Genomic DNA, 23,540 nt, shown 5'->3' on the forward strand with positions numbered 1-23,540 from the left:
AGTTTTTGATTGAACACAGTTCTCGAGTTACTAGTTATCAGTTTCACTGCACCATACAGACTTCAGCAAATCAGATAGTCTGCTTTTTCAGTGAACTACCGTTGAACTGCACAATTATGAGCTCTATTTTATTTAAGATGTGGAACTGAAATCTGGTCTGCACTCTTGATAGCTCATAGACACATTCCACAATAATCCAAAAAAGAACACAAAGGGAACAATAATTTCTTAATAATATTGCCAAAAATGGTAATAAAAACATAAAATGCTGGAAATATTCTACCAATCAGGCAATAATTGTGGAAGGAGAAACAACTGATATTTCAGGATGATGACCTCTCACCAGATCAAGAAGTCAGATATCAAAGATATTTTCAGTTGAAGAGAAGGGGAAGGAATGAAGACAGCAAAGACAGCAATATCTGAAGTAGACTGGAGTCCAAGAAAGACTGAATGCCACAGAAAATATTGGTGTCAATTGATAGAAAGTGGCAAGGACTTGTTAATTACAAATTATCTGTAATAGGAGATGATGAGAGAACAGTTCTGGAACTGTGAGAAACAAAACTGTCACCAGAAATCTAAGCTAAAGTAGAATGCTGGAAATAATCATCAAATCAGAAAGCACCCATGCATAAAGAAAAACTGAGCTCACAGCACAGGTTGTTTTCAATTATCAAAATAGGTTATTTGCTCATCTATTATATTGTAGGAAAAAATAACTTACCTTTATTTTCAAATCCCCCAGGAACTCGCACTTCCTATCACTAAGTTCTGTGTGCTCCTGCAATTCTAACCACTTGCTATCCCCAAATTTAATTGCTTAATTTTTGGCAGCCTTTCCATCAACTTCCAAATCCTTAAGAGCTGGAATTCATTACTTCTTTCTGCCTTTTTAGTTTCCCTTTCCCTTTAATAGGCACCCTAAGACTTCCATCTGACCAAGTTTTTGATTATTTAATATATTAGGTAACTCAAATAAGTTGGTTTGGTGGAGATGATATGAACTACTTTTGAGATTTTTAACCATATTAAATGGGTTATGCTCTGAGACTCTGCTCCATCATTGAACCACAAAGAATCCAGTGACAAGCTTCTTGTGTATTGTCGTGCAACTGTTATTGAACATTAGCCACAGGACCTTTAAACAATGAACAACTTACTGTTCCTTTTATTTCTAACCCATTTACTTTCCAGATTGAACATAGAACAGAACAGCCCTTCAGCCCATGTTGTTGTGCAATCCTCTTTATTATAATTCTGAATTTTTTTCTCTTGCCACACAGTAATTAATTTAGCCCCATTTCAGTTTTGTATTAAAAATATGATTTGTTTTTTGTATTTCACATTCCTATTTCTTTAATCCATTTCCTTTTCCCATTCATCATTATCTCATATTCTTTCTATTTTTAAATCATTTCCTGGTATCTCAAGTGCATTATCAAGTTACAGAATTAGAGGAAATTCCCCTACTGCTTTCTGCTTTCTTTTTTTGTGTTATCTTAAATAGATGACTTTTTGAAAATTATCTATGTGATTGTACAGCAAAGTCTAATTTATATTAGATCATATTGAATTAAATTATATTTTTATTAAAATAATACAAAAGGTTAAAGCTCTTTCAATTACAAACTTGGATATTGGGTCAAATCATGTTACTTTTGCATAATTGTCAGTTTTCTATCATTTGTGTTGCACTATTGAGTACATCCACAAGGAGTGCAGGCGTCGGAGAGCAGCAGCAATCATCTAAGACCTTCACCCAGCACACACTCTGTTCTCACTGCTGCCAACAGATAAGAGGTCTAGGTGCCACAAGACTCACACCAACAGGTTCATTAACAGCATCTACCCCTCCACTATCAGACTCCTCAATGAAAAACTCAATCAGAGACTCATTTAAGGACTCTTACTTGTGCACTTTATTGATTTTCTTTTGTTCTCTGTATTGCACAGTCAGTTTGTTTACATTTGTTATCTGTTTACAGTTTTTTTGATTGTTTACACTGTGTCAAATTAATTTTTTGCACTACCAATTAGGGGCAATTCTGCCATGCCTGCAGGATAAAGGAATCTCAAGGTTGTATGTGATGTTATGTATGTACTCTGACAATAAATCTGAAATAAATAAAATAAGTAAATAGTAAATGCAAGACTTACATGGTAATACAGACCAATGTGAGACCAGGACTGAGTGACAGATGACATCACATCTGTGCTCTATCATTGAGTCCAGTGGCAGAGCTTGCTCTTGCTGGAAGTCCACAGCATTCACACCTTTCATTAAAATATAAGGAACAGGAGAATTACCAATTGGTCCTTGAGGATGCTTCATCATCCAAACTGGATGGGTTATTAAGGTATCTAATATTACCAAAGAACAGCAATTCAGTCTTTTCAGGATTTTTAAAATAATTTTCTTTAGTAATCGCAAGCTGGTGCAACATTTTGGGAGACATAACTAATTGGTAAGAGTCAACATGGGTTTACAAAAAAATAATGGGTGACAGTGTATATATGGTTTACTTTTGATGCGTTATTAAAACATCAGAAAATTATCAGAAACAAAATAGCAGTCTGGTTGGAAGGAATCCATTGTAGCTGGTAAGTATCGTACCTTTCAATAAGATAACTCGGAGAGATGAGGCATGTGGTGGTTCTATATTGAGAGGGAAGTTCATTAATTTATAATTTACAGGCCCTTCAGCCCATGCTACCAAATTTTTGTGACCATGTTGTGGGAAATCAGAAGGGAACAAATGTATGTTAAAAGTAGAAGTTACAAAGAAGATCATGGGTCCCATATAAGATCAACAGGAACACTGTCGTGTGGAGTTACAGAAGATTAGTGAGATTTTAAATGAATATTCCTTATCAGTTTTTACTGTGGAGAGATTTGTGGAAGCTAAGAAATTGAAGGAAATGGTTGTGATGTCCTGGACCATGTTTGAGCTACTCTCGGAGAGTTGTTTTAGCAGTCAATCAGCAGTCTCACTGCTTGTGGATGACATGGATGAGTTGGGCCTAAGAGTCTGTTCCATGCTCTGTGATTCAATGACTCTATGTCTTTTCATGCAATGTTTAAGGCAATAGTAATCCTTTGAATTATAAATATTTGGTTTACAAATTGCTGTCATGTCACCATTGAATCTTTGAGGTACATGCCTTTGATTTGTTATGCTCCTCTCAGTTATAATGATTAGTCCTGTCATTCAGAAATGTTGATGGCCTTGGAGAACATTTCTGTGGACAGATCCCCAGAACCTGATCAAGACCATCCTCAGACCTTATTAAAAGCTGTAGAAGAAATAGCAAATCCTTGGATCATCTTTGGTGAAGTGTCAGGGAGGCTAATGTTGTCCCAAAAAGGACAAGCCAAGGAACAACAGGCCAGTGAGCCTGATATGTGGGGGAAGTTGTGGAGAGGCTTTTGAGGAACAGGGTCTATCAGCACTTAGATAGTAAAGGACTGGTTCGATGTGGTCAGTATGGCTTTGTGTGTGGGAGATCATGAATGATGAATCTGATAGTTTTCTGAAGAGGTGACCAGAGGATTGATGAGGAGAGCATGGTGGACATTGTATATATGGATTTTAGCAAGGCCCTTGACAAGTCTTATATGGCACCTTAGTTGCAAAGTTAGATTACATGAGATCCAAAGTGAGTTGGTCGATTAGATTCAAAACTGCCTTAGTTGAAGGAGGCAGATAATAGTGGAGAGTTGCTTTTCTCATTGGAGCCTTGTGATCAGTGCTGTGCTGCAAAGGTTGGTCCTGGGTCCATCTATGATTGGCAGTCTGGTTAATTAATACATTTGCAGATGACACCAAAATTGGTGGTGTAGTGAACAATGAGAAAGGATATCTAAATTTCTAACAGGATCTAGACCAGTTGGGAAGGTGGGACAAAGAGTGGCAAATGGAATTTAATTTTGACAAGAATGAGGTGATGCACATTGGTTAATCAGACCAAAGTAGGATTTGGACAGTAATTGGCAGGATCCTGGAGGCTGTTGTATAACAGAGTGACCGAGAGGTACAGGTGCATACTTTTTTGAAAGTAGCAACTCAGGTGATAAGGTGGTGAAAAAAGGCATTTACACACGAGCCTTCATTGGGTGGGGTATTGAGTACAAAAGTTGGAACCTCATGATTCAATGGTGCAAGGCATTGGTAAGACCACAGGGAGTACTGTGTGCAGTCTGTTTGTCAAACAATAAGAAGGATATCAGTAAGTTGGTGAAGGTTAAGGAGATTTACCAGGATATAGCCAGGATTGGAGATCTTGATAGGGATAGGTTGGAAAGGTTGAGACTTTTCCCCTAGAATATAGGAGCCTGAGGGGTCCCATATAAGCCTGGTAGAGCTTTATAAAGTTGTAGGGATATGAATAAAGTGAATGTTCATGGTATTTTTCCCGAGAAACAATTATAGAACTAGAGGATATAGGTTTAAGGTGAAAGGGGATAGATTTAAGAAGGACATGAAAGCTAAATCCTTCACTCAGAAGATATTCCATATCTTGAATGAGCTGCTTAAGAAAGCTATAGACGTGGGTACAATCATAACATTCAAAAGACATTGGACAGATATACGCCTTGGAAGGGTTTAAAGGGTATGGATACAATACAGGCAAATGGGAATTAAATTTAAGTTTCTCTGGTCCACAGTGCAGAATAGTGCAAACACACATATAGACAAATAATACATATACACAGTTCATTTATTAAAATAAATATTATTGATAAATAGTAGAATCTCGGAGAGTTGTTTTAGCAGTCATTTAGCAGTGTCACTGCTGGATGAGTTGGGCCTAAGGGTCTGTTCCATGCTCTGTGATTCGATGACTCTATGTCTTTTCATGCACTCTTTTTGTTGCTTTTCAAAACATTGAAGGTAAGAATGCTTAAGGTAATAGTAGTTCTTTGAATTATAAATATTTGGTTTACAAATTGCTGTCATGTCACCATTGAATCTTTGGGGTACATGCCTTTGATTTGTTATGCTCCTCTCAGTTATAATGATTAGTCCTGTCATTCAGAGTGCAGGAATATAGGACCAAAATACTCTTCATGCATTTTATCTGTCTTTACAATGTGCAGAATTTCACTTAATGATAAATTTTCAGGTATGTTTCAGACATTTAAAAAATTGTCTCGTACACATGATAGCTCTTCATTTGCTTTTCACATCCAGACTAATGAATGTTGGATGCAATGTGTCTGACACCTGAGGTCTGGATCTCTCCATCTCCTCATCAACCAATAGCCATTTATTTCCAATGCTGCTTCCTCAGCAGATGCTTGATGGATGGAGCTAGATGGTGTCAGAAGTGGGATCACGAGTGTCCCAAGCCTGAGGCCTGCCAACCGACCAAAAGTAAGTAACCAACACCATGTTGCAGTGTTGCAGCAGTTGCCATAATGGCGGACGAATTTAGATGGCCCGACCCACTTAAGTTCGAGGCCAATGTTGCTGAGAACTGGTGTATCCTTGAGCAAGAGTGACATATTTATTGTGGCAGCACACAGCGACAAGCCTACCTGCACCAGAGCATATATTTTATTGAATTTGGCAGGCCCAGAAGCCATTGAAAGGGAGAGGTCATTCTTGTACACAGACAAAGTGCATGAAGGGAACTCGTTACCAGCCCAGCTACGTCAAGAGAGGACCCCATGTGTCTAAACTGAAAATTCAGGAAAATGTGCAATCCACAGAGAAATGTAACAATGGAAAGACACAAGTTTAACACTAGAAAACTGATGAGTCAATTAACTCATACGTCAGCTATTTGAAAATCAGGGCAAAGACCTGTAACTTTGGAATGCTCTGTGATGAATAAATTAAAGACAGGATGGTATGTGGCATTCATGACGACAGTATGAGGAAGACACTTCTGCAAGACTATGACAAAGCCATCTCTATCTATTTTGGCTTACGAAACCACAGAGGAGAATAGCAGGGAGCTAGCCCCTCCATACCAACATGCCACAAGCATTGACGCAGTCCAGGCAGCACCTACAAACAGACAATGGCTGGAGGTCAGGAGGAAAAGCCAGCCAGGCCATGGTATACTCTCGGCGAGGGTAGAATGCAGCAACTGTGGAGGTGACCAAATGGAAAGACGAGAAATGTGCCCAGCGTTTGGCCAGCAGTGTAGAGCCTGCAGAAAATGGAACCATTTCAGCAGATGCTGCAGAGCCAGGCAGCAAACCAATGCTAGGTCCAGACCTAGGAGGACCATCGACCAGCTGGAGCTGGAACAAGGAGGAAGCAACCCAGTTGATGAGTACTACATCGATGGGCTGACCCTGTGGATGGCAAGGAATTCAGCAGAAATGCAAATCAGAGGAAACAATGAAGCCTTTGTCACTATGAAAGTCAATGGCAAGATAGCAGAATTGAAGATCGACACAGGAGCAAAGTGCAATGTCATGTCGCCAAATGGAACAAGTCAATGAGCATAATGGCGTATGGAGGTAGCAGGATCAAAACCAACGACACGGTGTGGCTGTGGTGCTACATTTAAGGACAGTTACATGTACTAATGTTCTTCGTAGTCCATGAAGATGTCATGCCTCTGTTGGGCCTGAATGCATGCATGGTCATGGGTCTTGTTCAGCAGAGAAGTACACCAAATAAGCCCCTCCAAAGATGATGTGTCCCAGAGAATTTTTTTCAGAATACGGTGACAAGCTGGGGATGTTGCCAGTAACATACTCTAGAAATGAGACTAGTGGTCCATCTGGCACACCGTATACTGGTGAAAATGAAAGACAAGGCCAAGTCCAAGCCGACCGAATGGGTGACCTCCATGGTGGCTGCCAAGAAGAAAGACGGTCAAAAGATCCGGATATGTATAAATCTCAATACAACCCTGAAGATACCGCACCATCTGATGTGCTCTGTGGAGGAAGTTGCCACACAAATGGCTGGCACAACTGTGTTCTCAGTCTGGACACAAAAAAACTCCTTTTAACAGATTAAGCTTAACTACAAATTGTCACAACTGACCACATTTAGCACTGGATTTGGCTGATACAGATTTTTTCAAATGCCATTCAGGATCATTTTGGCCAGCAAAGTATTCCAGAGATCCATGGAGAAAATTTTGGCCGGATACTCCTGTGCCATCATAGTCGACAACATATTTGTGGGCGGCAAGAATTTAGAGGAACACGATGCCAATTTAAAGAAGATACTTGACCGAGACAGGAAGATGAACCTTAGGCTCAGCCCCCTGGAAGTGCAAATTCCAGCTGAATCAGGTCAGATACATAGGCCATGTGTTTAGTAGCAGAGGCTTGAAGGCAGACCACTCGAAAACCAAGGCAATCAGCGAGATGCCAGCACCGGCAGACCTGAGCAAGTTCATCCAAAACTCAAGCGAACTCGCAGCTCCATTGCAACAGCTGATGTATAAAGTGGACATGGCACAAGCTGCAACAGAACATATTTGACGCTTTAAAGAGGCATATATCACGTTCACTACTTTTGTCATACTACGATGTACGGAGACCAGTCCTGCTGACCTGTGATGCATTGTAGTATGGCCTAGATGCAGCAAGCCTGCAAGACAGGACACCAGTGAACTACGCATCAAGGTCACTCACTGTATGCGCAAATTGAAAAGGAATTATTGCAAGTGGTTTTTTCCTGTTCCAAGTTCAATGACTACGCCTGACTTTCAAAGCACAGTCAATTTGAATATGTTATAACAGATACCTTTATTATTAGATTTATAACTACCATGTATAATAAACTACAAGAAACAAATGAAAAAAATGATCTGTATAAAATTAAATTGAAATGGGAACAGGACTTAAATATACAAATTCAAGAGGAAATATAGATGAAACTATGTAGAGACAGTGCAACTAATACCTGTACAATTAACATCAGATATCAAATGATTCATTATAATTTTTTACATCAAATGTACTATACACAGTATAAGTTGAATAAAATTAACCAAAATTTCTCTACTCAATGTTTTAGATGTAAAAAAGAGGTTGGTAATTTCTTGGACACATTATGGTTGTGAGAAAAGGTCAAAAATTTTTGGAAAGAATTATGTGTTAGAAAATATATTAAAAGTAAAGATTAAAATAGATCCAAGAATCTTTTTGTTGGGTAATATATGGAATTAGACAAGTATGAAAAAATATTTTTGAATTTAGCCACAGCAGTAGCGAGAAAGTATGTAGCTATAACGTGGAAAATGGAAAGTAATGTAAGAATAGAAGAATGGTTTAATGAAATAAAACATTTTCTCCCATTATAAAAAATTAATTATAATATGAGAGATGAATATGACAATTTTTGTCAAATTTGGGAGCCTTATTATGAGATTTATGGAAATAGATTAATCCAGACTTTCTTATCCAACTCTCCCCTTGAAAATGTGTTTACATCAAGAAATATATATGTGGTATTATTAACGTAATTACAAATATTACTATGAATGTGTTCTTTTTTCTTTCTTTTTCTTTTTCTGTCTGTAAGGGTTAGGGAAGGTGGGAGGTGGGGAAGTAAAAATTGAAAATTATTTAGTACCTATTGCGTAATGACAATGTGAGCTAATTTGAAATGTATTTTTGATACTAATAAATAAAATTTTCAAGTTCAACAACTATGTCTATGGTAGACCAGTGAGCATAGAGACTGATCACAATATTGAAGAAGCCAATACATGCAGCACCAGCGAGGTTGCAAAGAATGATGCTCAGACTTCAGAAGTACAACATTACTCACCTAGCCAATGTGCAATCCTTTGCCCCCAGAAAATCCACAGTCTAACAGGTTGAGAAAGAGGACACTTTTGACATAATGACAGTCATGCATATTTCCTCATTCTGGTTGGAGGAACTAAGATACACAGCTGAAGACACCACATTAAGGACCCAACTTATTGATGAAGGAATTGTAATGAAGGGCCTGAGAGCAGAAATCCCAAGTTCACTGCAAAACATATACGGTGGCATCCTGCACAGAGGGCATCTGGGTGCAAAGGCAACAAAACGAAGAGTGCAAGATAGTTTTTTGGCCTGGAATGACCAAAAATATTGATCAAGAAGTGCAAGCTTGCTCGGTGTGCAACAGCACTAAGCCACACTAGGCAGAAGGAGCCACTGTAGCTTCACCCAGTGCCAGACCTAACCTGGTCAACCATGGCAATGGACATTTTTGAATGGTGAAGTCAACAATACTTGGTACTAATCAAGTACTCATACTCGGGATGATTTGAAATAAACCTGTTACACGATGTACCTCCGCAGCAGATGTAACCAAGCTAAAAAGACATTTTTTGGTGCATGGGGCACCTCACATTCTGCTATTAGACAATGGCAGGCTATTCACCAGGAAAAGATTCAGAGACTTTGCAGCAGCCTTGGACTTCACCCACATCACCAGCAACCCAGAATATCTATAGTCAAATGGGTTGGCTGAGAGAGAGTTGTAAGAAGCGCAAAGCAACTCATGGAAAAGTCTCACAGGGAGAAGACAGACGTATTCCTCAGTCTGCTTAACCTGATGAACATTTCTTGTGACACCACATTGAGCTCTCCAGAGCAAAGACTAATGTCAAGATAGAAATGGATGACTCTACCAGTGGCGAGGAGGCTTCTGAAGCCTCATTTGAAGAACCTACAAGAAATCAAGGCCCAGCTGCTGAGCAAAAGACTAATGCAGAAGAGGTGCTACAACGGAACAAGCCGACTGCTTGAACGATTGGCAGAAGAGCAGGCCATCAGAATGCAGACTCCACAGGGCTACAACCACATGGGCATAGTTGAAGGAAGCTGCCAGGACCCCAGGCCATACCTGGTCCAATCAGAAGGGAGGGTGCACAGAAGAAACTGGCAACACATCCTTCCAGTAAGGGAGCCACCCCCATCCCAGACTAATGCTGATGAGACTCTATTCCAGGATTTGAAAAGTGATCCTGAGATTGGCAGGACTCCCTCAATAGGTGACACATACTCTCAGGCTGAGGCATCTCAAACTCCACATCCACAGAAGGCTACTACAGGACATGCTTCAGGCGTAGCTGTAAACCTAACCCCAAGTACAAAGACTGAACTAGGTTGGCTGTTTTGTCACTTGAATGTAATCAATGTAACGTATAGCATTAGGTTGAACTGTGGTACGTGGGAGGTTGCTCAAGAAAGGGGATGTAAACAGCTGCTGCCATTAACTGCTCTGCACCCACAGCAATTGTGTTGCAGCCACCATACTCCCAACACCGCTCTGCACATGCGTGAGTTCTGCGAAGGCTCAGCAGTGAAAAAAACAGGCTTTGGGATGAAGTGAACACCATATAAGAAGCTCCCTCTTATGTGTACAAAGTAAAGTTTGCTTAACATTACCCTCAATAGTCATCTTGTTATTCAGTATGCAATAACAAACAGATGGGAAAATATTATTTGTTAACAATGATTATGATGGAACATATAAAGATATTATCAGATGTGAGGAAGGTCAAAGACCAAAAGGAATGGGTGGAAGATTAGTTGGTGTAAAGTATGATGTGCTGGACTAAAACTGGAAGAATGAGAGAGTCACATTAATATGCACATCAAAATGTAAGTGAATATGAGACAATTGCTCAACCTTTCTTATCTGATACTCTCATTACACTGACTGCATCACCAAATCCAGGACAGAAAGACCATTCTTTGAAATTGATCAGTTTCTTACTTTTATCACTCAGGACCAGAATCTTTTTGCATACCTTAACAGCCATTAGCATGACATCTGTCAGTGAATCTAGGCAGCCTTGGCACATCCAGTATCCATTTTTCTTTGCACTTTAGGCAACATTAGGACTCATTTAAATTTAAGGTTTGCTATGTACCTCTGAAAACCTTAAGGTGAATGAAATGAATTTGAACATGTTACATCCCACATACTCTGGAACTAACATATTTATCAAGCAGCTGAATTGAATCAATTTCAACAAGTATACTGTTACAAAAGTTGAATCTCCCTACTCCATTTATTTGAAAGTTAAAATTCCTCTCATCCTGGTTCCCTAGCTCCTTCATCCCTGCACCAATAGTTACTAGAATTACATTGCAAAACCATTCAACAATTCCAAAATTGTCGATAAGAAGAAAGTGCAATTAATGCACTGTTTCCTCTGGTATTATCACAGAGCTCCACTTAGTGGTTGAACTGACAAAAAATGTGAACTATATAAACTAAACTTGCATGGCTTTTTTCAGGTCCCAACAAATATCAGAATAGAAAATGACAAATTCTGGCATGATTATAACACAGAAAGAAAATAATTATATCAATATTCTGCTCACAAAAGAGATAGTGTAAACTAAACCTGACAGTTTAAAATATGCAAGATTATTTAATTAAAACACAAGATTGTTAGAGGGCTCAATCGAGTGGATGTCAAGAGGATATACTAGTGACTGTGAGGTCTAAAACTGGGCTTAAAGATCTCACAATAAGGGATAGGCCATTTAGAGAGTGGAGAACATTTTGAAATCTCTATCCCATAGAGTTGAAAGGTTCAGCCAATTATACATTCAAACAAAAGTGGATAGATTTCTTGTTATTAAAGGAAGCAGTGGAGATGGAATTAAGGCAGGAATGTAGTTCAAAGTAGAGGATCAACCACAATCATTTTGAACAGTGGAGCAGGCAAAAGGGGCTGAATTCCCCACTCTAGCTCTTATTTCTTATACAGGTATTCTCATGTATTTTTCTAATATACAAATTGAAACTCTCCAGTCTGCTTTCCTTGGGGCCTGACAGGTGTCGGACCTCAGAAATGCCCTGATCACCTTCCTCTGAGGAGGAGAACTATTCATTTTCATTATAGTGGGAGAGTTGTGGTAAATGGAAGCTGGAGAATTCTGAGAACATGATGTTGGAAACACAGTTGGCCAAGATCACAAAAGCTACACTTTTAGATAGCTACCAATTAGTACAAATCGTGGTTAATTTTAAATCTTAGTCAGCTCTTAGTTAGAATTAGTTCAATAGCACAGATTTGTATTACAGATTCCAAACAAGTCAGACCACAGGAGGTGCTGGACTTCAGAATTCTGGACCCGAGAGTTTCAACCAGGGGTTCACAGGACACGCACACACATTCTGCAACCAGCGCGCAGAGGAAATTAATGTGTACACAAAAGGTTATTTACCTAAAATTCATGGGTTGTCTATAATATGATGTTCTGTCCACTCTTTCAACATTATATTATTTTTATTGCACTTACACCTTTTATCACTAACATATTATAATTTTGAAAGCCAAGGAGAAATAAATACCTTCAGAGCTATTCCTCTCCAGATGTCAGCAGCCAGACCACACCCCCTGAGTGTATTCCACAAAAGTGGCACCCCCAAATTATGTGCTCCCTGCCCAGACCCCCCCCCCCACCCCACCCTGATGGGCCACCAGTGTAAGCGCACCACAGGATCCCTGCAATGTGCTGGCAGTCCACTAGTGTACCATAGAAGACCAAACAGTTGTGAGCACACAGCTCAATCAGGTGCCACCTCCGAAGAGTGTTCCCAGGGAGAGCAGTCACTCCCCCTGCACACCACGCCCCATCGAGCTATGCCACTGGTTTCAACCTGTATAAATTTGTGGGGAGTTTATGGTCCATCAACTAGGCAGTGGAAGCTTTTGGGATTGTGACATTCGCAGCAATGCGTGGTTTGAATCAGCTTAATCTGGTTTTATCAACAGTTAGGAGAGGTGGAAAGACAGCAGTCATACATACAGCTGATTGGCCTCTAAAATGCTTGTTTGGGAGTGTGTTGGGAAAATAATTGTATGTTGGAGAGAAATCGGCACTGTCTGTAATGAGTTTTTATGTCTCCCTGGGTCTGTGTTTGTTTCCTCCAGGCACTCCAGTTTCCTTCCATATTTCAAAGACCTACAGGGTTAGTAGATCATATGGGTGTATTTGGGCAGTGTTGGGCTTTTATTTTACTATCTCTCTATATCAAAATTAATTAAAATATCCTAGCATTTATATTAACTCCATTGCTTTTCATTCACCGTAAAAAGCTAATTCAGCATTTTTCTATCACCAGCTGTTTCCTCAAAGGTAGACTAATTCTATTGCTATAACTTGACCAGTGGTGCTGCAGAAATTTTGCTCCCATACATAAACAAGATTCACTCTGGCTTTCTTCTGACTCATTGTTTCTCCTTGGACTGGTGCTTTTCATTTTCTTTTAATTTTCCCTTTTTTTTTCTTCTGAATTTCTGGAGGTTCAAACAGCGCAACAGGCACTGACAATCTGGTATCTCCATCATTTTAGCATGTGAACCTCATATTGAGTGTGAGATGATGCTGTCAAGATCTTTGCAAAAAAAAAATCCCAATCTAGTCGTTGACTGATACATCCACAAGTTTGTAGCTGGGGTTTCTCAATAATTGACAGATAATTTTGTGCCATTTCCTTTCCTTAAACTAGGCTTCCTGAGGTCAATTGAAACACCCTAGTGCTATGTGATATGAGATCACTGTAGAAAATTCTTGTTTATGTAGGATTACATTACATAATTTTTGATGAGATCAGTGGTTTGAGCAGTTCACTGCAGCTTAAAGTTGATTTGCTGTGGCTCCTGAATTCATAAAGCTGTTGGGAAACACATTCCCTGAGCCCAGCAGCTTTGAAAAACAGAAAACGTGCACAAGAAAACAAGTCAATCGTCCTTCATTAAAGTTCTTGATAGAGGCAATCCTTTTCCCCAGTTACATCCTGTGGACTTTATTGTATGCTTCTCTGCACTATTCCAGTATAATGTAGAAAAAACAAAAATTTGATTAAATATAGGCAAGAACTATTGCAAACATATGTATTGAATTCTTATTCCTCCTTAATCTGTTTTGCCTGAGCCATCGCATTTATTGCATCTTACTATTTTATTTAATCCTATCCCTTTCTTCAATCTAAACATCTATCATTACTGCATCGGACTTGTCAGCCACAAACAAGCCTGCAGCTGACGTGGACATTACCCCTCCATAAATCTTCATCCGCAAAGCCAAGCCAAAGAAGAAGAAAGATCCCTTTCTTCAATCTAAACATCTATCATCACTTGATAACGATGAAAAGTGAGGAGATGAGAGCAGTTAGTTATCTAAGTGTATACAACTGGTTAGTTATCACAGAAATGACTATAATAATGTGAGGCAATATGCAGTAGTTCTCTCAGTTCATGTAGTTACAGTTAAATGTGAAGATTTTACTCATTTAACCTTGGAGCTGAACACTAATGGTACAGAAATTCATAGATAGAATGAATGGAAGAGCTATAACATTTTTAAGCTCCAGAAGGAAGCAAATCTCCCTTTTAAAATTAATCTATGGGTTCTGCTTCAAAATCAACAAACAATACCTATTGAGTATCTTTAATATGGGAAAGAATCCCAATGCATTATCAAACAAAATATGATTCAATTTAAGAGTTTGGACAAACAGGCAGATTTGAACAAGTCTTAAAGAAGGAGAAAAAAAGAGGCAGAGAGGAAGTAACAATTTATGGAAAAATATTACAATATAAATAACATTGGGCAAACCAATATCAGTTGCAGCCTGAATAGAAATGTTACTTGATCATGATGGTAAAAAGAATATTTCATTAATTGATTATGAGGCTATTCGCTTTTTGGTGAGGTAAGGGTCTGATTAATACATAGGCATCACTCAATTAATGGAATGTTTTTTTCCAGCATGGTACATGGACATTTTTTTTCACACTATAAACCATATTGACCAAGATACATACAGACATTTTTCTTCTTAAATATATACAGTGTCATTTTCTCCCCATTTTTCTTCCCTCCTTCCCTCACTCCCTTCCCCATTTATTTAAAGTTCAATCTATAAGATACATTAAACCCATTAAACAATGTTGTCACAATAAAAATAAACAAGAAATTTTACTGAGTCAGTTCTTTTCGTTATCTTGTCCTTCTGTCATTTTAGGTGGTGGAAGTCCACGGTAGGATTTCTCTATTGTGTTTCATGTATGGCTCCCATATTTGTTCGAATATTGTAATATTATTTCTTAAATTATATGTTATTTTTTCTAATGGAATACATTTATTCATTTCTATGTACCATTGTTGTATTCTCAAATTGTCTGCTAATTTCCAGGTTGACATAATACATTTTTTTGCTACAGCTAGGGCTATTATAACAAATCTTTTTTGTGCTCCATCCAAATCGAGTCCAAATTCTTTGTTTCTTATATTACTTAGGAGGAAGATCTCTGGGTTTTTTTGGTATATTGCTTTTTGTGATTTTATTTAATATCTGGTTTAGATCTTCCCAAAATTTTTCCACTTTCTCACATGTCCAAATTGCATGAATTGTTGTTCCCGTTTCCTTTTTACAGCGAAAACATCTGTCTGATACTGTTGTGTTCCATTTATTTAACTTTTGAGGTGTGATGTATAGCCTGTGTATCCAGTTATATTGCATCATGCGTAACCTCGTGTTTATTGTATTTCTCATAGTTCTGGAGCATAGCTTCTCCCATGTTTCATTCTTTATCTTTATGTTTAGATCTTGTTCCCATTTTTGTTTAGGTTTACCATTTGTTTCCTCGTTTTCCTTTTCTTGCAGTTTGATGTACGTGTTTGTTACAAACTTTTTAATTATCATTGTGTCTGTAATCACATATTCAAAATTGCTTCCTTCTGGTAACCTCAGACTGTTTCCCAATTTGTCCTTCAAGTAGGTTTTCAGTTGGTAGTATGCAAACATTGTATCGTGAGTTATATTATATTTATCCTTCATTTGTTCAAAGGATAATAATTTATTTCCCGAAAAACAATTTTCTATTCTTTTGATCCCTTTTCTCTCCCATTCTCTAAAGGAAAGGTTATCTATTGTGAAATGGATTAGCTGATTTTGCGTCAATATTAGTTTTGGTAGTTGGTAATTTGTTTTATTCCTTTCTACATGAATTTTCTTCCAAATGTTGAGCAGATGATGCAATACCGGTGAATTCCTACGTTGCACCAATTTTTCATCCCATTTATATAGTATATGTTCAGGTATCTTCTCCCCTATTTTATCTAGTTCTAATCTGGTCCAATCTGGTTTTTCCCTTGTTTGATAAAAATCTGATAGGTATCTTAATTGTGCGGCTCTATAATAATTCTTAAAGTTTGGTAGTTGTAAGCCTCCTTGTTTGTACCATTCTGTTAATTTATCTAATGCTATCCTCGGTTTCCCCCCTTTCCATAAGAATTTCCTTATTATTTTCTGAAGAATTTCTCTGTTAGGTGTATTGGTAATGACTGAAATAGGTATTGTATCCTTGGGAAAATATTCATTTTAATACAGTTTATCCTTCCTATCAGTGTTAGTGGTAAGTCTTTCCAATGCTCTAAGTTGTCTTGTAATTTTTTCATTAATGGATGGTAATTGAGTTTATATAGATGGCCGAGGTTTTTATTTAGTTGTATACCTAGGTATCGCATTGCTTGTGTTTGCCATCTAAATGGTAATTCTTTCTTAAACTTTGTGAAATCCGCATTATTCATTGGCATTGCTTCAATTTTATTTGTGTTGATCTTGTACCCCGATACTTCTCCATATTCCTTCAATTTTCTATGTAATTCTTTTATTGATATTTCTGGTTCTGTTAAGTATATTATAACGTCATCTGCAAATAGACTGATTTTATATTCCTTCTCTTTTATTTTTATCCCTCTTATTTTATTTTCTGTTATCAGTTCTGCTAGTGGTTCTATAGCTAATGTGAACAATGAGGGAGATAGTGGACATCCCTGCCTTGTTGATCTGCTTAAGTTAAATTGTTTTGATATATATCCATTTACTGTCACTTTTGCCAATGGCCCCTGATACAATGCTTTAATCCAATTAATATATTTCTCTGGTAGGCTGAATTTTTGTAGTACTTTAAATAAATAATTCCATTCTACTCTGTCAAAGGCCTTCTCTGCATCTAAAGCAACCGCTACTGTTGGAGTTTTATTTCCTTCTACTGCATGAATTAAGTTAATAAATTTACAGATATTGTCTGTTGTTCGTCTTTTTTTAATAAATCCAGTTTGGTCTAGATTTACTATTTTTGGTACATAGTCGGCCCATCTGTTTGCTAATAGTTTAGCTATTATCTTATAATCTGTGTTAAGTAAAGATATTGGTCTATATGACGCTGGTGCAAGTGGATCTTTCCCTGTCTTTGGTATTACTGTAATTATTGCTGTTTTGCATGAATCTGGTATGATTTGTGTTTTATCAATCTGGTTGATTACTTCCAGAAGGGGAGGAATTAATAAGTCTTTAAATGTTTTATAGAATTCTATTGGGAATCCATCCTCTCCTGGTGGTTTATTATTCGGTAGTTTTTTTAATATCTCCTGTAATTATTCTATTTCAAATGGTTTTATTAATTTATTTTGCTCCTCTGTTTGTAATTTCGGTAGTTCAATTTTAGTTAGAAATTCATCTATTTTGTCTTCTTTCCCTTCGTTTTCAGTTTGATATAATTGCTCGTAGAATTCCCTGAAGTTTTCATTGATCTCTGTGGGATTATATGTAATTTGTTTGTCCTTTTTCCTTAATGCCAATACCATTCTTTTAGTTTGTTCTGTCTTAAGCTGCCACGCTAGAATTTTGTGCGTTTTTCTCCTTGCTCATAATATTTGTGTTTTGTCTTCATTATGTTCTTCTCCACCTTATATGTTTGTAGTGTTTCATATTTTATTTTTTTATCTGCCAATTCTCTTCTTTTAGTTGTATCTTCCTTTATTGCTAATTATTTTTCTATATTTGCTATTTCCCTTTCCAACTGCTCTGTTTCCCGATTGTAGTCCTTCTTCATCTTAGTTACATAACTTATTATTTGCCCTCTGATGAATGCTTTCATTGCTTCGGATAGTATAAACTTATCTTTCACTGATTCCGTATTTATTTCAAAGTACATTTTAATTTGTCATTCAATGAATTCTCTAAAATCCTGTTTTTTAAGTAGCATGGAGTTTAATCTCTATCTATACATTCTTGGTGGGATGTCCTTTAGCTCTATTGCCAATAACAGGGGTGAGTGGTCCGATAATAGTCTAGCTTTATATTCCGTTTTCCTAACTCTCCCTTGAATGTGGGCTGATAACAGGAATAGGTCTATCCTTGAGTATGTTTTATGTCTACCCGAATAGTATGAATATTCCTTTTCCTTTGGGTGTTGTTTCCTCCATATATCCAAAAGTTGCATTTCTTGCATCGATTTAATTATAAATTTGGTTACTTTGTTCTTTCTGTTAGTTTTTTTCCCAGTTTTATCCATGTTTGAGTCCAAATTAAGGTTAAAATCCCCTCCTATTAGTATGTTCCCTTGCGTATCTGCTATCTTCAAAAAGATATCTTGCATAAATTTTTGATCTTCTTCATTAGGTGAATATACATTGAGTAAATTCCAAAATTCTGAATATATCTGACATTTTATCATTACATATCTCCCTGCTGGATCTATTATTTCCTCTTCTATTTTGATTGGTACATTTTTATTGATTAATATAGCTACTCCTCTGGCTTTTGAATTATGCTGCTGTTACATGTCCTATCCAATCTCTCTTTAATTTCTTGTGTTCCACTTCAGTGAGATGTGTTTCTTGTACGAATGCTATATCAATTTTTTCTTTTTTCAGTAAATTTAACAGTTTCTTCCTTTTGATTTGGTTATGTATTCCATTAATATTTAAAGTCATATAGTTCAACATAGCCATTTCATACTTTGTTTATCTTTCCTTTCTGTTTCCTCATCACCACCTTCCCTTCTTATCCATTTCTGCTTTCTTTTTTTGAACACATTATAAGTCAACATTTCTAAAACATAAAATATTTCCACTATTCTCATATCTAAAATTCCTTTAACCTCAATAGTCCCTCCCCTTTCTGAGTTGCCCTTTGTCCCTTGTCAGGCAACCACATCTCCCCTCTCCATTTGGATTTGCGAATCCGCTCGCAAGCGTCCACTGATTTCACAGTGACTGTAATTCTTCCCCACCCAGCCCCCCCAGAAAAGATTTTAATCTTCATATATAACAAAGATCACTCTCTTAATTCCCTCCTTACTTCCTTTCTTCCCTTTCTTTCCCTTCTTAGTTCTTACCTATACTCTATTTTTTATATATACACACATATATATACATACACACATATACATATATATATATATATATATATATATATATATACCTACATACGCACATACATTTAGTTTGTTGTCATTTTTGTTCTTGTTACATCTCTTCATCTCTCTGTCTGTTTTGTAGTTGTTCTGCAAATTTTCGTGCTTCTTCCGGATCCGAGAATAGTTTGTTTTGCTGCCCTGGAATAACTATTTTAAGTACCGCTGGGTTCTCTTCTTCAGGAGTTCAAAACTGATATCTGGATAGAAAAATTTTTTTTGACCCTTGTATTCCAGTGGTTTTTTGTCTTCTCTTATTTTTTTCATTGCCTTCTCCAATATATTTTCTCTTGTTGTATATGTTAGGAATTTTACTAGAATGGATCTTGGTTTTTGTTGTGGTTGTGGTTTAGGGGCTAATGTTCTGTGTGCCCTTTCTATTTCCATTTCTTCCTGTAATTCTGGTCTTCCTTGGACCCTGGGGATCCATTCTTTTATAAATTCTTTCATATTTTTGCCTTCTTCATCTTCCTTAAGGCCCACTATCTTTATATTGTTTCTTTTATTATAATTTTCCATTATATCTATCTTCTGAGCTAACAGCTCCTGTGACTCTTTAACTTTTTTATCAGATTCTTCTAATTTCTTTTTTAAGTCATCTACTTCCATTTCTATGGCTGTTTCTCGTTCTCCCACCTTGTCTACTCTTTTTCCTATATCTGTCATGATCATCTCTAATCTATTCACTTTTTTTCTGTACTTTTTATTCTTCTTTTTATTTCACTGAATTCTTGTGACTGCCATTCTTTTACTGTTTCCATATATTCTTTAAAAAAATATATATATCCATGTACTTGCCCTTCCCTTCATCTTCCATTTCTCTGTCTTCTTCCTCCTCTTCTTCTGAGTCCACTCCAAGATCTGTGTCCTTTACCTCTATCTCTTCTGGTTTTCTTGTTGGGTTGTTTGTTTTATTTTGTTGGGTATTTTTGGTCTTATTATTTTTATTAGAAGTGTCTTGGTGTTGGTCTTCTTCCTTTGGGTTGGTCATCTGTTGTTTCTTTGATTGCTTATTTTTATTCTCTTCCTTCTTGTTCTTGTTATTTTCTGTTTTCCTCGAGCTGTTGTATTGTAGTTGTCTGTTTCAGCTGTGGAGATCTACTCCTCAGCTGGTCCCCCCTCCCGTCAGTGTTATTTTTGTCTTGCGCGGTTGTGCACTTTTGTTTGGCTCCGTGAGCCATTTTTGTAGTCCCGAGTTCAGGGCTTCGACTGACCTCAGGGAGTGGGCTTCTCTCTCCATGGCGGGCCTCCTCGTACCGGTAAGGCCTTCACCTTCTTCTTCCGACGTCTTTCCTTCTTCATTTCTTCCCGTTGTTTTTGGTTTTTCTTTCTTCACTGCCATTTTCTCCACACTTTTACTTTCACTTTGTTATGGTTTTTATGTTTGTGCCTTTGTTTTTACTCTATCTTTTTTTTAACTTTTCTGGAGAGGGCTGGAGTTCCCCTACCGGCCACTACTCCATCACGTGACTCCTCCTCGTACATGGACAATTGATGTTCCCAGCTTTATTGTGATATTTGTATTAACATTCTTGCACTTTTCTGTGATCTAGAAAGAGGTCATGTGTTCCATTGATTCTCTGCTAGTTTTCAGAACAATCCTATTGTTCCTATTCTCCCACTTATTTCCTTGTAACCAATTCTTTCTTACATGCCCATCAATTCCCAATATGATCCTACTACCACTCACATACAATTAAAATAATTAATTTTCCAACCTAATGCTTATGACATTAATATTTTGGAGGTTGAATTCATTATTGATCTGTTTTTATTGTTCAGTTTTGATTTTGTGGCCTCTGGTTTAATTTAAAGTATAAAGACAATATGCAAAATGAAAGATGCGATTCTACAAGCAAGGAGATACATAAACCTAAGTAATTAAATTTAAAATAGATGTTATTGGATTTGGTTCGTTTTGAATTCTTGGCTGCTTGGAGATTACTGGATACTTTTTATGAAGCTTCAATCTCTCTTATTTTTAAAAAGAATAAAGATCCTTCTGATTGTTCTTCCTACAGGCTAAGTTCTCTCTTGAATGCCAATACTAAGATATTGTATTAGTTTTTGGGTCCATAGGTTAGAAAATATTATGCCCATTATTATCTCTGACGATCAAACTGGCTTTATTAAAGGACAATATTCACAATTTAATATCCATTGCCTGTTAAATATCCTTTATTCTCCCACTATTTCTACTTCTGAATGTATTATTTCATTGGATGCTGCAAAAGCATTTGACAGAGTAGAATGGGATTACTTATTTAATGTGTTAGAGAAATTCAACTTTGGTCCTAAATTCATTAATTGGGTTAAATTAATAACTTATCTCCTACTACTTCAATTTTTACTAATTCGATGAAATCCAAACCTTCCAAGCTTCACCATGAAACTATACAGGGTTTACCTTTAAGTCCATTATTATTTAATTTGTAATTATAATGATTAGTGGTAGCCTTTTGGCAATTTGTTGATATTTCTGGAATTATAAGAGGTGGGAATGTTCATAAGGTCTTTCTATATGCAAATGACCTTCTATTGTAAATATCTGACCTTGTCTGTTCAATTCCAGCCATTTTATCACTCCTTCATCAATTTGGACAATTTTCAGGATATAAATTAAATGTCAACAAAAGTGAGATGTTTGTTTTGAATTACTTTAGCTCTCTAGACCATTGGTTTTCAAACTGCTCCACTAAACTTACATTCCACTTAAGTATTCCCTATACCATAGGTGCTCTGTGATTAGCAAGGGATTGCTTAAGGTGGTATGTGTATGGAAAGAAAAAGTTTGAAAACCACTATTTTAATTGTACCTAATTGACTCATTGTGTGCACAGTTTCATAACTCCAAAGGAAATGGGTCAATGACAATTTTTCTCAAGCAAAGTATTTAAGTAATAATTGGGTCAAGAGCAGTGATTCTCAACCTTGCCTTCCCACTCACATTCCACCTTAAGCAATCCCTTACTAATCACAGAGCACCGATGGGATAGGAATTACTTAAAGTGGTATGTGAGTAGAAAGAAAAAGGTTGCGAACCACTGCTCCAGACTTTACTATTCATTTTAAAATTGCTAAAAATTAATTTAATTATTTAGGTATTACTGTTACTAAGAACTTGGATAATTTGTTCAATGAGAACTTTCTTACCATAATAAATCATGTTAATAAGTCCTTAGCTCAATGATCTCCTCTTTCAATGTCCTTAATTAGACACATTATATTTTTAAGATGAATATCCTACCCAAGTTCTTATATATTTTACAAGCTGAACCTGTTTTTGTTCCCAAAATGTTTTTTGATTCAGTTGATACAATTATCTTGTAGTGGCTGTGTAGCGGGCTGAGCGAGTGTACAGCGTGGTGCCACGGACCGTCACTGGCATGGTTCTGCGGGCCAATCAAACAGGTGAATACTCACCTAACAGAGCAGTACTGCGTGCTGGAGAATGGCACATTGTCCTGCTGAGTATCCTGCAGGAAGGCGCAGGACACCCACAAGAATCAATTTAAATCTGCCGGTCCCGTGGATTGGAAGCACTCCAGTAGCAATGTCCCGCCTTGTCCCGTGGAGCCCAGGACATGCGAGGTATAAAAGAAGATTGTAAAAACTGAATAAAGTCAGTCTTGAGTTGACTAATCTGGCATGTGTTTGTATTACTTCAGTAGCTCTACCATAGTTGCCACTACAATCTCTTGTTTGGAAAAATAAGTGCCCCTGTCCTAATAAAACTTTCCTTCAAGACCCTCAAATGAAAAGGGTTTGGCACTGCCTAATTTTAGATTTAATTATTGGGCAGCTAATATTAGATATATTACTTTTTGGATTCGTCATAGGGATAGACTGGATGCTGCAAGTTGGATTAATATAGAAATCAAATCTACTAAGAGGTATTCTCTTATTTTGTTGGTTGGAGCCACATTATATTTTCTGCCTCTAGATTAACAGATAATTTTGTTGTTAAACATCTGTTGAGAATTTGGTTTCAATTTAGAAAACACTTTGGTTATCATAGATTTTTACTAGTTCCCTATTAACTATTTCTTTTTTTTTTACCTTCAGTACAAGATTTTGGTTTTCATGAATGGTCTGAATTAGGTATCCAATCTTTTCAGGATCTTTTTACTGACCAAAATTTGGCTTCTTTTAAACAATTATCTTCTAAGTTTAAATTATTTAAACATAATTTCTTTAGATACAGATTAGGAGCTTCTTGAACTCCTTAGTATTGAATCTCCCTCAAAGTTTGGGATCAAATATGATAGGGAAGATTTATAACTTTAAACTGAATCATAAAAATTTGATATCAGTTCTTTATGACTTAT

The 23,540-nt window shown here is 37.0% G+C and overlaps 1 long non-coding RNA gene across 1 annotated transcript in view; it reads left to right on the forward strand.

Moving 5' to 3' along the window:
- The window catches only part of LOC138736860 (uncharacterized), a 28,802-nt gene extending 5,952 nt beyond the window's left edge, over positions 1 to 22,850 (forward strand). Inside the window, exon 2 of the long non-coding RNA XR_011340631.1 lies at positions 22,543 to 22,850. This is a non-coding gene — a long non-coding RNA (uncharacterized lncRNA). The remainder of the gene's footprint in view (positions 1 to 22,542) is intronic.
- The last annotated feature ends 690 nt before the right edge of the window (positions 22,851 to 23,540 follow it).

This window comes from Narcine bancroftii, chromosome 1, assembly GCF_036971445.1.
Source record: "Narcine bancroftii isolate sNarBan1 chromosome 1, sNarBan1.hap1, whole genome shotgun sequence".
In the NCBI taxonomy this organism is placed as follows: domain Eukaryota; kingdom Metazoa; phylum Chordata; class Chondrichthyes; order Torpediniformes; family Narcinidae; genus Narcine; species Narcine bancroftii.